This window comes from Crinia signifera, chromosome 8, assembly GCF_055691185.1.
Source record: "Crinia signifera chromosome 8, ASM5569118v1, whole genome shotgun sequence".
Lineage (NCBI taxonomy): Eukaryota > Metazoa > Chordata > Amphibia > Anura > Myobatrachidae > Crinia > Crinia signifera.
In genome coordinates, this window is record NC_139224.1 from 62,268,117 (window position 1) to 62,284,666 (window position 16,550).

Consider the following 16,550-nt stretch of genomic DNA (forward strand, 5'->3'; position numbering starts at 1 on the left):
TCCAGTATGGGTATTGCGGCACGCCTCCAGAGAGGCTGGGGTGTCTGACAATGTCAGACAGAGTCATCTGTGTGCGGCCAATGAGTGTCCCTTCTTGGTGGGTGTGTAGCCTCCGCAACGGATGTATACATCCGTTGCCGTGGTAACCCGCCGGGTGGAAGGGGAGGTTCCTGGTCTAGAGCTTGTGCGTGCCCGACGTGTGTAGTCGCCAGGCTTACATAGTGAGTGTATACGTCCGTTGCCGTGGCAACCCGCCGAGTAGACGGAGGCACAATCCTGTTGCTGGGACGTTGTGACGTTCACGCGTCACCAGCGTCTCTGCTCTATTATGATGCGCATTGCGTTGCCGTGGCAACCCGGTCTACAGCTATCTGAACGCGTCAGATCATATTGTATATTGACATGGTGCCTTATCAATGTGTTGACATCACGCAAGCCGGTAATGGGTGTAGTTGATGACACAATGTCAGATTAACACTCAGATTGCTGGGAGGGGGGACTCTGTCTGTTTAGTTGGGGATGGCATATACACATGTTAGAGCAATAGTGGCCCACACTGCAGGAATGTACCTAATGTATAGTGATTAAACAACAAACAGCCTTCCATTAAATTTATAAGCTATCAAGGGATATAATCAGTTATCAATTTATCAGAGAAGTGGTAAATGTATGGATAAGATGATCCATATACATCTGCCACTCCAGTAGGTCGAAGAAAAAGAATGTGCATCGTGCCCCTGTTCTAACATGTCGACATGTAGGGTGTGGTGTGTCGATCTTACAATTTAAGAATGTGATACCAATGAGCAAGCTACATATGAGCCTGGTCATAGTATTGAGAAAATATACACTGCAAAACCAAAAAGGTGAACAACTGAAAACACACTCATACGCAAACATAAGGTGAAAAAATTGAAGATCCTGCAGTTAAATTAGAGTTGATAGATAATGACCATAAGGGTCAAAATGTCCCCAATCACATAGGAACATTATGTGGGGGAAATATAGGTCCTGCAATGAGGATGGGATAAGAAGTGACCACTACGGTCAGTAAAGTCAAAAAGGTCAAAAAAGTGAGAAAAGTGTCCCCTAGTTAGAGTGTGGGGAGTATAGGGTGATGATGGGTGAAGTCCATAAGGATTCTAGAAGAAAGAGCCATGAATGGTATTGAGAATATTGGTGAGAAAAAAAAAAAAAAGGGGGGGTTGGTGAGCATGTTGGTAATGAATTGTAAAAGTGATGATGGATATGGCTAAATATAAAGTAGTTGGATCTCATGGTGAGGCGGATTGTCCTCCAATAGTTGTTTGGACCTATTTAGATGATATGTTGGGTCATATGGGTAGTAGATGTATAATTCATAATAATAGGCCAACAAACTCTAGATTATCTGAATCCCTAGTCATGATAATGAAGGTGTGTAACTCACTGGTGTGTGCCAGACGTACCGGATCCCCTTCTGTAGTAAAATTGTGTCCTTATGTACATCCACTGGAGTCTGGATACCATAGGTCATAGATCTTTACTTCCATGGTAAGTGGGTTTTTATTCATAACAGGGTACTGCTGTTTGTATGAACCACTAGGATATAACATATCTATTGTCATGCGGTTGACACTCTTTGAGGACATTGGTTCGCATAAGGTAAGTACATTGTTGTCCCTGGTGGTATGCTATTATGTGCATGTGCCCGATGGAAAAATCAAACACCTCTGTTGATGGCTAAGCTCCTCTGTAAAAAAATGAATGATAGACTGCAGAAGGTCACACTGTCTATTGTGCCTGAATACTACTTATGTAGAAGATACTTTGACTTCTTTACTGTATCAGATGTGCTAACTGGTGATGAGAGTGAGCTTTCTGCTGGAGTACATAAACAGGCTGGAAGGGAAGTGTATTCGCTGCTGAATGCCTCACTGTCACTTGCACTCCCTGTCTCCTTGTGCTTTCACTGCCTAAGCTGCTCTGTTTCAGTGTAGCTGGCTAGTAATGCTTGAATGGATAGGCGGGTCTTACACTCTGCCTCCTATACTGTGTTTAGAAACAGCCCACCTCAACTCTCCTTGTCTGCACTGCACTGTGTAAATAGCGGGGGTTAGCCTGGAGTTGGACGTGGCTGCCTTTTTGGGGCCGGGTTAACACTCACCACTCCCCTGTTACAGTATGAACAGCTGCTCACTGCCTCCCTCAAATCTCCGCCTCTGGTGCCACCTCCGTCAGCGCTGATGCGGCCTCTGACACTTCCAGGACACCGGAGCTGATGCTGCCTGTGTATGGCGACGCCCCTGTGGCGATGCGGACCACCTCCTCTCTGACGCGGCTCACTCCGTCTCGATGATGGCGCTGTTCGTCTCCCGCACTTGCCGCCGGACTCTGCCCACAGCTAGATACTAGGGCTGCTGCTGCCTGTCGATGCCGCCCAGCGTTCCCGGAGGTGAGACCCGCCACAAGCCACGGAGCCTCCGTTACCGATAGTAATCCCCTCAGCACTGCTGTCCGCCTCCAATCAGCTGCGTAGCTCTGCTTATTAGAATTCACTCAGGGAAACTGCGCCACTCCAAACAGCTGTCCCTGTTTATATCTTTTTCCTCGCGCTGGGCACCGTTTCCCACTCCCCGCGCGTGCTATATCATTTTTTAACGCAGGGACAGTCTCATAGTCCTGTTATTAATTCCATAAGTATCTCTGGCTGGGACAGTCCACTTCCCTCTGAGAGGGGTTCCAACTTATTATAGTAATAAAAATGGCTTTATTCTTTCTACGAAAGTCTGGGCTGCCTTCTGTGAAGGCACCTATCTATATAATGGCATAGCATATAATGTCCCCTATGGGGATGGCATATATCACCAACCAAACTATATCTTACATTAAGAGCATCTCATAAGGCGTTATATGCCTATGGAATGGGATCATTCGTCAGACTGCATTTAGGTCTACAGTCATTAGGTCGACCCCACTAGGTCGACTGGCAGGAAGGTCGACCTGACTTAAGGTCGACATGGGCCAAGGTCGACATGACTTAAGGTCGAATTTGCATAAAGGTCGACATGAGGAAGGTCGACTGGTCATAAGGTCGACATGGGTTTTTCACTGTTTTTTTATCCGAATGTCGACACAGTCGACATGGACACAGTTGGCAATGAGAATCGGACCCTCGCATCGCTCGCTTCGCTCGCAATGCTTCGGGCACGGTGCCTCGCTGCGCTCGGCACAGTATTTTATTCTCCCACCACGCCCTAGTGGATGGTAGGGCATGAAATTCCGCCTGTCGGCACATGTCGGCTCAAAAAACAGTGAAAAACCCATGTCGACCTTATGACCAGTCGACCTTCCTCATGTCGACCTTTATGCAAATTCGACCTTAAGTCATGTCGACCTTGGCCCATGTCGACCTTAAGTCAGGTCGACCTTCCTGCCAGTCGACCTAGTGGGGTCGACCTAATGACTGTAGACCTAAGTTCATTCTAATAGATGACCGCATCCCATGCCTATAACCTTCTATGTAACATATATACATTCATCACACTTTTCCCCGGTAAAACATTGCATGTCCTCAGGCAATGCATTTTTATACATGTCGAACATCAATTTACTACATAGAAATATCAAACATTGCAAATCGTTATATGCTTTTTAAGTCAAGGAAGTTTACATTCTATCATAACTTATTATTTACTTTAAACATATATATTTAGTCTCTGAATCGGAGGGGTTTGACCCCTTGAGTATTTCTGACTGGCCGTCCTGGCCTTTGCTCCAGTTCAACTTTCTCATGGAACAAGGACGGTCCAGGCAGCTGAATAATTTCTGAGGCCCCATTATGGATTGGCTGGTGCGATGTTACCCTACTAACTCCGCAAGGTGGTACAGAGCCATTCATAAGAAATAACAAGTCCATGGGATCACGCAAAAAGTCCTCCAAGTTTGGCTGAAGGTTCTCTGTTCCTTGCTGATCTGCTTCTGAGAAGTCTTGTTCTGTCTGAACCTTATAGATTTGCAGGTTATTTCCGATGGATCATCTTCACGTCGCTGTTTTGTTCTACCTCTTTCACTATTCCATACACTACAGTCTCTGTTGAAGGTAAAAGAACAACTTGGTATGGGGTACTTTCCCAGATAGGATCCAATTTACTGTTCCGGTGTTGCTTTTTCTTCAGAACTCGGTCTCCTACTTTTAGTGGTTCATCTCTGGCGTTTTGATTATAGTCTCTTTCCTGGCGATAGTGAACTTCCCCCATTTTCTTGATGACAGCTTCTGCAGCAAGATTGATTCTTTGTTTGTGTTCCAACACCCAGTCAGTTTGGGCAGGGTTTGAAATTTCAGGAAAAGCATTGAGCTCCAAATCCGCTGGAAGTTTGCCTTTTCGGCCAAAAAGTAAGTAGTAAGGGGTATGTCCCGTTGAAGCATGCTCAAGATTATTGTACACGAAGGTGAGTTCGGGCAATAACGAATGCCAGTTTAGCCGTTGAGCTGGAGACAAGCCTCGGATCTATGGAAGTACATTTATTTATATATGCAAAGTCTATCTAATTTATTCATTTTCGCACGCAACCAATAATTGAATGTCCAGATTTATAATCAATGAATATAATTTATAAGTGTAAACTGATGAAACTGTATCATGGATTACAAAATATAACAATACAGGTATTTATACATGATAACGATTATTATTCCAGCATCCTTAAATAAAGCTAACCTCAGTGTTATATAATGTGTATGTGAATTACAGTGCTGGGAGGGGGCGTGGCTATGAAGAAGCAGCCATTTTGTGATACCAAGTCTTTGTGTCCGCCATTTTAGATACCGCCGCATGGCATTCAGCCATCTTATGGTAACTGTCGGCCATCTTAGATTCCACTACATGGCACACAATGGAAACCTTAACAAAAGACTAATAACTTCCGCCTGGCAATCACACATAAACTGACTGTACGTTCATAATTTCTTTCCACAACATTTATTCCAAATTACCTCTAGCTTGCATCATACGATACTCTCAATCCTTACAATAACTCGCACATTCAGCAAACACACTTTACCTGCAGCATACATAATTGAATATCATTTAAGCTACAATGTACTTCTCTGTACAGAACACCTAACTGGCACATACAATCTATGGCCTTGCTATATCATACTCACATCCCATGCAGTTACACACACACCATCCGAGCATCATGCTATCAACATTTGTTACATATAAGTTGGTTCCATCCGATAGTCTATCCAGACACTCTTACTGGACACCACACAAAGCACTCGCACCCTGTTCTTGCATAGCCTTACACATGCATTCAAATACCAAGAATCCAGACAATAGGGACTACCCTCACAGCACATGTTTCTTACAGTTACATCCGATTATCTAGATACTCTAGCCAGACAATATACTTTTAAAAGCTTTCGGTTTTACACCCACACATGGACACAACAGTGGCTAGTTTAAATATCCAGACACATAGCAGACAAAAGGAATCTATTTACACTCCTTGCATACAAACGATCCAGGAACTAGGCCTCTGCTTTTCCACATGGCAGCAGCTGGCTTAGGCCTCACTTTGTCCACATGTAAACGTACACGGCTATATCTACCAATTTAAGCATATCCTTGCTCACAAATCATAACAGCTACACATACCCATATATAATCTACCGACTGCTGCCTACTATATAGCTATTGTGAACCACAATACAATCCATGAACTACAGGCTAGCTATACATCATTCACACAGATCATTCTTAACTACAGACAGAAGCTTTCTTTGTCCAAACCATAGGATACGCTGGGCCTATGCACATGTTAATATCTGAAGACAGACTAAGAATGGAAGTTAACTACTTTTAAACTCTCTAGCATAATCCATTATTCCATAACCGAGGTCCTAGTACACAATACAATTATGTGATACATAATACTTATCAAATCCAAATCCATATGTTATGGAAGGAGCCTCCCGGTGAAGCGAGACCCATCCTCTCTGTGTCTTGATCGAACAGCAAGTGACTGTTTGATTTTCCCTTGCTTCCCAAGAGAGCTCTCGGGGGAGGGGAGAATCTATTCAGCCAGTTGGTTTCACTTGATAGACACGCCCCTTTGTTTGCTGTATCTTGTGACTGGCTTAGTTAGCTGGTGAATGGGAAATGTAAATGGCTTCATTTCTAATGCTGGTTTAGCTGCTTTTCCAGTGACTAACTTATAATTTGTTATAACATGTGAGTGTGACATGATATGGAATTCTAATAACTGTCATCTGACAGTTATTATAATTTCGCACCTCTAGAGTCCAAACATGACATTTATGGGATAAAAGATTATTTATCCCTGACTATATTAATTTAGTGGGCATGATTATAATTATGATTATGGAAATTATATGCTGGGAAAAATTAGGTATTGACAGTCGCCCATTTGACAGATTATAATAACTGTCACATTAATAATGCATAATTTCCACATTAATTTTCATAATTCACAAAATTTCAATATTTTTCATAAAAATATTTTTCATTGATAAAAAAGATTTTTAAAGGGTGGAACTTATGTGTATATGTATAAAGAAGGGGATGTATCATTTTTAAGCAATGGCTTAATCCGAGATTAATAATAAATGGGGGAGTGCATTTACTTAACGCCGGCATGTCCAGACCATGACCTCACAATAGTTGTAGGGCCACAGCCCAGACACACACGACTGAATGATACATTTGGGGAGTGTATGTGTAGCTGTTTAGGTGGGTGTAGTGTTCCTGCATAGGTGTTGTGTAACCTACCGCAGGGTGTACAGGGTTGTACAACCTTCATATGTCCTACAAAGGATGCTGGGTAAACATGGATGAACAACATAACAAAAAAACAATTTAACAGAGTATTATAAAGATTTCCTGAAAGAGTGGAGAACAGTCATTTCTCCTTGGGCAGTAGGGGATTAAAAAACCTGAATAGGGTCCCAGGGTAAAAAACCTTCTACGCCCTTTTGGGTCATTCCTAGTGTCTCTTGACATTAAAACTATGGGCCAAAGGAAAAAAAAAAGTCTCTAGTGGGTCTTCTGCTCATCACGACGTGGGGTCGTCTAGGGGTCATCATTCTCTTGGTCGGCTTGTGTATTTCGTCGGCTCTTGGGGCTTTCTAGCTGGGTTCCTGTCTAGTCATCTGTCGGTATCCAAGTCGTCATCTCGAGGACCATCATCTGTCTACTGCTGGGCTCGTCTCTCCCTCTCCATTGCATCTGTAGGAAAAAGAAGTATCAATATTTTTGCATTTTCACCTATTTTCCCTACCATCCTTGGTTTCTTGTATGCCATCCGATCCACTTGTAGACTTCCGACAGTTCTGTCGTCGACTTGTTTCCCTGCAGAGACATAAACAGAAAGAACTTCCCAAGCGTTAAAAATATCCCGCCTCCCACATCAGTGAAGCTTCTACACTCTAGAGTGCTATAGTTTAACCCTCGCCTTACTGTCTTTTGACACTAGGTGGCGCTCTAATTTATTTAAGGGTATTTCTACCCTGTACTACCAAACCTCTTTCAATTTAACCTCTATACCACTCCATATATTACAAATACAGTTTTCTGAGCCAGATAATCTGTGTTCTTCTTCGGAAAAATGTGACTAGAGGAAATCTGAGATATTCAGAATATTCAATCTCTCATTTCCCTCTTCTCTGTCTAATCACTAGGGACTATCAGTTACTTGACATCTGGACCTAACACTATCAATATCTTGAGATTTATAAATCTCATTTAAAACACTGTTATATATATCTCGTTGTCTAGGGGATGAAACTTTTTTCAATGTTAGGTCCATACGCTCTCCATGCAATTAGGAGCAATAGGGGTTTCCAAATTCAATGCGTCACATTTGACCGGGTCCAATCACAGCTCTTTCTGGCTTAGCTAAACAACACAAAGAAAAACAAGTCGTTAGACATCTTACACGACACATGTCTGATTCTGCGAACCATCAAAACAAACAATAACAATCAAACAAACAAAAGAGAGTACGTATAAACTAACTTCCATTTCTCCTTATCTCCTTACCTGATTCCTAAGAACCTGGACTGACAATTACACCACATACAAGTCACCACTAGGTGGCTATTAACTTTTTAACCACTTCCCTATGCCTATGTGTTTACATACATATGTGTCATGGGAACTATATGTCATGTAATGAACAAGCATGTTTCAAAAACAAATTTCCTTATACGTCATTACCCTGGTACCAAGGGCGGATCGTATGCAGTACTCCTTTGAATAGAACATGTTATCTTGTTCTCTACCTTTCCTCGTGTTCTATACCTGTATGTCTTACCATAGTCTAAACCTTCATGTGTTTTGCTGTAATATTGTGTTCTACGTTTAAATCTTTAATCTACTTGCTAAAAGGGGGGAAAGAAAGTTTAGGAGTCTTTCTAGTTACCGTTCTTCATTTGGGTGTCATCTCTGCTTCTCTATACCTACAGCAGTTATTAACCTGGGGATGTAATTAATTTCAAATACAATTTGGCATTCTCAATTTATCTTGTTACCTTAATACTTATTACCTGAGTCAATGTGAAACCAGTATACCTACTTCTCCAGCTGTGTCAGTTTGGCATTGACTGTACCGTCTCTTACCACTTGGGAAAAACAAACGGCATCCTCTCTGGCTGTTTGACTCCGCCTTACATTTGACTTCTCTCGTCTCGGAGATGACAGCTGTCTTGAATATTGCGTCAACACTTACTAATCCTTAACAAGGAGTTGACACAGGGTATAGGTTAGTCAGTTTCACAATTACATCAGACACTTTAGAATAACTGGTCCCATTATATACGAATGGGGGGGTATTGCTATTCCGCATTAACAGTCTAATTGCACTTTTATTATCACTCTTCCCATTGCCTCTTCCTATACCACAGTTTTAAACAAACACTATGCCTCTTCTTACCTCGCGTTGATGAGAGCAGACATTATTTTCAATTCTTATTGTGTAATTCATCCGGTTCGAAGCTATCAACACTGGGAAATTCTAACTTGCTGCCTGTGTATTCCTTTTTCATTTCTTTTGGCAAACAACTGCTCGTTCACCGTGCTCACAGCACCTAATAAAAGCAGCCGATCCTTTTGGCTGGCTTGCTTCCTCCCTAACATGCACGTTATCACAGCGTGACCCGTTATTACCCATAATTACAGGAATAAACGTTCACAGCTTAATAGATAATCGGTGGGTTATTACTTATCTGAGAGCTCCCCAACCACTCACTTCTCCACACAGCGACACTACAACGCAATCAAGCGAAGAGCCCACAATGCGAGGTAACGTACTCAATCACCAAGTCTTTCAACTAGCAGCGAACTTCTAGCCAACTTGCTTGGTGCGGCACAATTTTTCCAGGGTATAACAAACTTGTTTTCCTATACCCCCAAAAATCGGATTTCTAAAGTAGCTAATCGGAAACAAGTGCGTTCCGATATATCTTCTTGTACCCTCCTAGCGGAATCAATTCCACTGGAGGGGCAGTTCCTATGTGTACGTCGGCACGTACACCCTGTCCTACCCTGGACTGTCCTACACTGGACTACACTGCGCTGAGTCGTGCCGTCACACACCCGTTCGCCTCAGTTATGTTTCACACTGGGCGCTATACATCTTACGGTCTTATGCTTAAACTTGAAATATTTCTGTACAGAAAATCTTCCTAGGCTGTAGCTCTCTTACTGGATGTCACACGAGTGTTCCCTTGACTATCAATGGGAATTTAATCAATACTATTTGAATTTCTTGAATTTTGAACAATAATAAAAGAATCCTGTTTGTAACTCAACAGGAGTCTTACTCAATATGTATGAATTTATAATTATCACTCAATTAAGTATCACTACCCATCCTTGGGCATTTACCTGTACAGCGTACCTAGGCAATCACATGTGCCAGCACATATGTCCATCACGCAAACAGTGTCTCACTGAGCGGCAGACGTTGACACCCATGTGTCCGAGTCCCGCCTTCTTTTGTATACTTTGCAAACCTATTTGCACTTCTATTTAACTTAACTCTTCAAGAAATCCAAATAGCACACTCTTTCTATAACATTTGTGGTTAGCAAGGATATGGCACTATGAATTTAACACCTCTTACAATACTGTAGATATCTCATATTCACATGGGAAAACAAATGCAATTTTACTCTTAACAGGTACAAACTCCACGCAGTACAATACCTCTTACCAATTTTCATGCACTTATGCATTTGGGGTAACAGATCATAACAGGAGAAAAAAATATATTCTGTCTATTGAGCCTATTCAATACTACAGTTGCTGCTGAGAGAAAAAAAAACAAATAAATCAATCCTATTCAAATGCCCCCTTTCTAAAAGAAGTTCTTTGTCTAAGTTTCCAGGTTCAATCTATTGTCTCAACACCTTAATTTACATCTAAATACCCTCTGGCTGGCCCTTTTAAAAATAAAAAATCTTTCTCTGTCCTTTTTTTTTTTTTTTCTGGAATAAAAAAATAAAAAAAAAATGTTATATATCATGTTTGATAACCATTAGTTTCAGTTTCAAATTTAATACTTTAGAGTAACATTCAAATTTAATACTGCTTGGAATTTGTTGATTTTTAACTATACTTGATTTTTCTCTCAACTGGTATTTTATCTCTCTCTGCTTTTATCTTTCTAAAGCAAAAATACTTATGACTCAATCCTATCAATTATGGGAATGAAAGCTTACCATTAAACACTCCTAGCCACCTTGCCTACTATTCTCATTACCATATGTTGAAAGGTATACTAAAAATAAAATAAATTTATTTAGTAGACATAGCATTTTTACCCAGAGTTCTTTGCAGCATACAATTATACATATGGCTTTCTCAGGTTGAGATGGTCTGCAGTAAAATACCTGCAATTTATGGCTATACATTATTCCCTTATAATCCGCTTCTGCTGTACTTATAAAAGATGTGCATTTATTTAAAATTTGCACTGCTTATAAAACAATTCAAATTTAAAAAAAACAATTCAACCTGAAACAGCCCTTGCCAATCATATCTGACTATTATTTAAAAGATAAACATCAAAAGGAGATACCATCACATGAGAAAAAAAAAACAAATTATTAAAACATATTTACTTATAGAATTGCATCTTGATATTTAAATATAAATAAATGTTTTTCCTTTTGTCCCAAAGTTCAAATTAGAGCTTTGTAATACTACAGATCCAACACAGGCCCCTTACCGGCAGTAACATGGAAACACACAAAAATGCACCAGAAAAAAAAAAACAAAAAACTTTTTCTTCCTTTCTGGTAGATGATCCCACACCTGCCGATATTCGCAAACCTGCGCATATCTGCACATCGTCAAATGCTTAATCCCCGGACTGAGGCCCCATCTATGGAAGTACATTTATTTATATATGCAAAGTCTATCTAATTTATTCATTTTCGCACGCAACCAATAATTGAATGTCCAGATTTATAATCAATGAATATTATTTATAAGTGTAAACTGATGAAACTGTATCATGGATTACAAAATATAACAATACAGGTATTTATACATGATAACGATTATTATTCCAGCATCCTTAAATAAAGCTAACCTCAGTGTTATATAATGTGTATGTGAATTACAGTGCTGGGAGGGGGCGTGGCTATGAAGAAGCAGCCATTTTGTGATACCAAGTCTTTGTGTCCGCCATTTTAGATACCGCCGCATGGCATTCAGCCATCTTATGGTAACTGTCGGCCATCTTAGATTCCACTACATGGCACACAATGGAAACCTTAACAAAAGACTAATAACTTCCGCCTGGCAATCACACATAAACTGACTGTACGTTCATAATTTCTTTCCACAACATTTATTCCAAATTACCTCTAGCTTGCATCATACGATACTCTCAATCCTTACAATAACTCGCACATTCAGCAAACACACTTTACCTGCAGCATACATAATTGAATATCATTTAAGCTACAATGTACTTCTCTGTACAGAACACCTAACTGGCACATACAATCTATGGCCTTGCTATATCATACTCACATCCCATGCAGTTACACACACACCATCCGAGCATCATGCTATCAACATTTGTTACATATAAGTTGGTTCCATCCGATATTCTATCCAGACACTCTTACTGGACACCACACAAAGCACTCGCACCCTGTTCTTGCATAGCCTTACACATGCATTCAAATACCAAGAATCCAGACAATAGGGACTACCCTCACAGCACATGTTTCTTACAGTTACATCCGATTATCTAGATACTCTAGCCAGACAATATACTTTTAAAAGCTTTCGGTTTTACACCCACACATGGACACAACAGTGGCTAGTTTAAATATCCAGACACATAGCAGACAAAAGGAATCTATTTACACTCCTTGCATACAAACGATCCAGGAACTAGGCCTCTGCTTTTCCACATGGCAGCAGCTGGCTTAGGCCTCACTTTGTCCACATGTAAACGTACACGGCTATATCTACCAATTTAAGCATATCCTTGCTCACAAATCATAACAGCTACACATACCCATATATAATCTACCGACTGCTGCCTACTATATAGCTATTGTGAACCACAATACAATCCATGAACTACAGGCTAGCTATACATCATTCACACAGATCATTCTTAACTACAGACAGAAGCTTTCTTTGTCCAAACCATAGGATACGCTGGGCCTATGCACATGTTAATATCTGAAGACAGACTAAGAATGGAAGTTAACTACTTTTAAACTCTCTAGCATAATCCATTATTCCATAACCGAGGTCCTAGTACACAATACAATTATGTGATACATAATACTTATCAAATCCAAATCCATATGTTATGGAAGGAGCCTCCCGGTGAAGCGAGACCCATCCTCTCTGTGTCTTGATCGAACAGCAAGTGACTGTTTGATTTTCCCTTGCTTCCCAAGAGAGCTCTCGGGGGAGGGGAGAATCTATTCAGCCAGTTGGTTTCACTTGATAGACACGCCCCTTTGTTTGCTGTATCTTGTGACTGGCTTAGTTAGCTGGTGAATGGGAAATGTAAATGGCTTCATTTCTAATGCTGGTTTAGCTGCTTTTCCAGTGACTAACTTATAATTTGTTATAACATGTGAGTGTGACATGATATGGAATTCTAATAACTGTCATCTGACAGTTATTATAATTTCGCACCTCTAGAGTCCAAACATGACATTTATGGGATAAAAGATTATTTATCCCTGACTATATTAATTTAGTGGGCATGATTATAATTATGATTATGGAAATTATATGCTGGGAAAAATTAGGTATTGACAGATCATACCTAGCATAGTCTGGTTCGCTCTCTCGCAAAGCCCATTGCACTGTGGGTGGTAGGGCGTAGTTCTGATCTTTCTACACCCATACGTGTTACAGAGTTCTTGGAATAATTGTGCCTCAAATGCTGGACCCTGATCGGTAAGGATTTGTTCCGGAAACCCGTAGGGCCGAACAAAGTTTTTCATAAAGGCTTCTGCTGTGGCTTTTGCGGTCAGGTCGCTGACGGGTACAGTCACCATAAATTTGGTGTAATGATCCACCATCATTAGAGCATGCTGATAACCTGCGCAACTGGGCCCCAACTTGACGTGGTCCAATGTTACCATCTCTAGTGGGAAGGTACTTCGAATGGGCTGTAGTGTTGCTTTCTGTCCCGGTTGCACATTTGTCTTAGCGGCACAAGCAGGGCACCTTTCAATCCACTTCTCCACATCTGTATGAAGCCCTACCCAGAAGAAATTTTTTCTAATGGCACTTTCCGTTTTCTTTACCCCAAAATGTCCAGTTTTGTTATGATAAGCTTGTAACAATTGAGTCTGCTGTTCTGTGGGGACAAGTATCTGATTAAGATGGTCATGGGTACAGGGATCTATACTGCTTTTAACCAGGACTCCGTTGATGAAGCTTAATCTGTCTTGGTATCTCAGCAAGTGGACTAATTCAGTCGGAAGTCTTTGACGTTCTTCCCGGTTGGGAACTCTTTGTGAAATCATGAAATGCTTTAGTTGTTTGAGCACAATACTTCTATCTTGTAACTCTTTCCAATTGAAATCTTGGTGACTGGAAGCATCCCCTTGGACTGCCGAAAGAACAATTTCTGCCCCACGGAGGGTAACCGTGCGTTGTCTAATGGGTTGTGGCCCAAATAAGGGTATCTCAACATCTTCCCATGAATCTTCCTCTTCGGGTTCTACTTCTTGGGGCAATCTTGAAAGGGCATCCGCATTTAGATTCTTCTTCCTGCTTCTGAATTTGATCTTATATTGGAAGTTTTCTAATCGGGAGACCCACCTCTGTTCCAATGCCCCAAGTCGGGCAGTCTGCAGATGCGCTAGAGGGTTGTGGTCAGTATATATGGTGCATGGGGTGGCCGCTAAGTAATCTTTAAATTTTTCTGTCATCACCCATATTAACGCCAATAACTCCAACTTTAAGGCGCTGTAATTTTGATCGTTTCTTTCGGATTTCTTTAGACTCCTGCTGGCATAGGCTATGACTTTTTCTTTGCTGTCTTGGTCTTGTGCTAGGACAGCACCTAACCCTTGGTTGCTAGCATCGGTATATACTTTAAAGGGTGACTCATAGTTTGGATAGGCCAGTAAGGGGGCGTCGACGAGAGCCTGCTTTAGCTATTGAAAGGCATCTTCCTGTCGATCGTCCCAGCTGACTCGGGTATTTCCTTGGCTCTCCTTCCCCGGTACACCCCTTAACAGTTCGTGAAGAGGGGCAGCAATTTTCGCAAATCCAGCAACGAACCTCCTGTAATACCCCACAAATCCCAGAAAACGTCGGACATCTTTGACAGTCATTGGGGTGGGCCAGTCTTGAACTGCACTGATTTTTTCTGGGTCTGCTTTAATTCCTTCCGAGCTCACAATGTGGCCTAGATACTGGACGCTGGCTTTAAGGAGGTGGCATTTAGAAGGTTTAAGTTTAAAACCATATTTGGCTAACCGTTGGAAAACTTCTTCTAAATGTTGAAGATGTTCCTCGTAAGTATGGGAGAACACGATGATATTGTCTAAATACAACAGTAAGATGTCAAAATTTCTGGATCCTAAACAGTATTCCATCACTCTTTGGAAAGTGGCGGGAGCATTCATGAGTCCGAAGGGCATCTGCAAGAATTCAAATAAGCCCATGGGGGTGGTAAAAGCAGTTTTTTCAACATCTTCCTGGGCAACTGGCACCTGCCAATAACCACTTGTCAGGTCTAAGGTTGAGAAGTACACAGCCGATTTTAGGGCAGCCAACGATTCTTCTATTCGGGGGAGAGGGTAGGCATCTCGATGAGTCACTGCATTTAATTTTCGATAATCGACACAAAAGCGGAGTGCTTCACTGGTTGATATAGAGCAGGCGGTATCGGACGATGTCTCTCTTTTATCGGGGAAGCGGTTCCAGTAGGGATGTAATGTTGAACCCCTTCTACTCTACCGAAGTCAGCAGCGTGTTTACTGAAAGCCTCCTCATTCTTCAGGACTAAACTTAGTACTCCCGCTTTCTCTTCTTCTGGGGTATCGGGTTCTCCAATCTGTAAACCTCTCCACCATTCCTCTTTGACCTTGACTTTTGTTTCCTTCTGATTGGGGACAGTCTGTTGGACGGCAATGGCACTTACGTCTAGGATATCTTGGAAATTTGCTTCATAAACCTGTGCAATGGTTTGAAAGCGAGCCACCTTGACGGGGTAATTGTGCGGATTCAGGAGTCGTACAGGAACTTTTTCTTGAACAACGGTGACCAGCGCCCGGGCCACAACGAATGGCTCGGTCCAAGTGTCCTTATTCCTTTCCACAACAGCATCATAATCTCATAACCAATTTTGGTTTTGCACCAAATCAGATGCTCTGAATTTGGGGGTAATATGATGCTTCGCCTTTCAGCACTGCGGACAGTTCCTATCTCCCCTCTCTTGTCAGCAAACCTCTGTTGACTCTGAAGGAATCGGATGGTCTGTTGTACCGATCGTCGTTCGGGGAGATTTCGAGTAGACAACTCTTGCTTTAAAGCATCAATCAATTCTTCTGGGCAATTCTTTAGGACATTCATACCAATAACTATGGGGGGTAACCATTGATCTTTGACGGCTGTAATCAAGCATCCCTGATCGAGGAGTCTAGCTTGTCCTATTTCAATCTCAGCCTCCCAATATCCACAACATTCGATACTTTGCCCATTGCTTGCCAATAATGTCAGCCAAGGCGGTGGTGGGGTTATGATGTTGTCTTCTCGCCAGTGTTGAGTAAACTCATCCCATTGAATGGTGGTCACTTGTGACCCAGTATCTAACAACGTGTGTAAGTTAACTCCATTTATTTTAATTTTGATGATGGGACAACACCCCACAAATTTCGGCGTCCATTCTTGCGAGGTGGGACCTTCTACTGAGGAGTCTCCCGACGGTTGGTCCCTGCCCTCGGGATTTCTTCGTTTAAAGGGTCGGAGCTACGGCAATTTCGCTCTATATGTCCACTTCTCTGGCAACGCCGGCTGATAGGTCTTCCTTGCTCATCGAAT

General features: G+C 41.7%; 1 protein-coding gene across 1 annotated transcript in view; it reads left to right on the plus strand.

Annotated features, from left to right (window-relative positions):
* Positions 1-2,338: 2,338 nt before the first annotated feature.
* Positions 2,339-16,550, plus strand: part of FAM234B (family with sequence similarity 234 member B) — a 183,886-nt gene continuing 169,674 nt past the window's right edge. The window contains exon 1 of the mRNA XM_083156572.1: positions 2,339-2,434. The gene's annotated coding sequence lies outside the window, so the exon portion shown is untranslated. The remainder of the gene's footprint in view (positions 2,435-16,550) is intronic.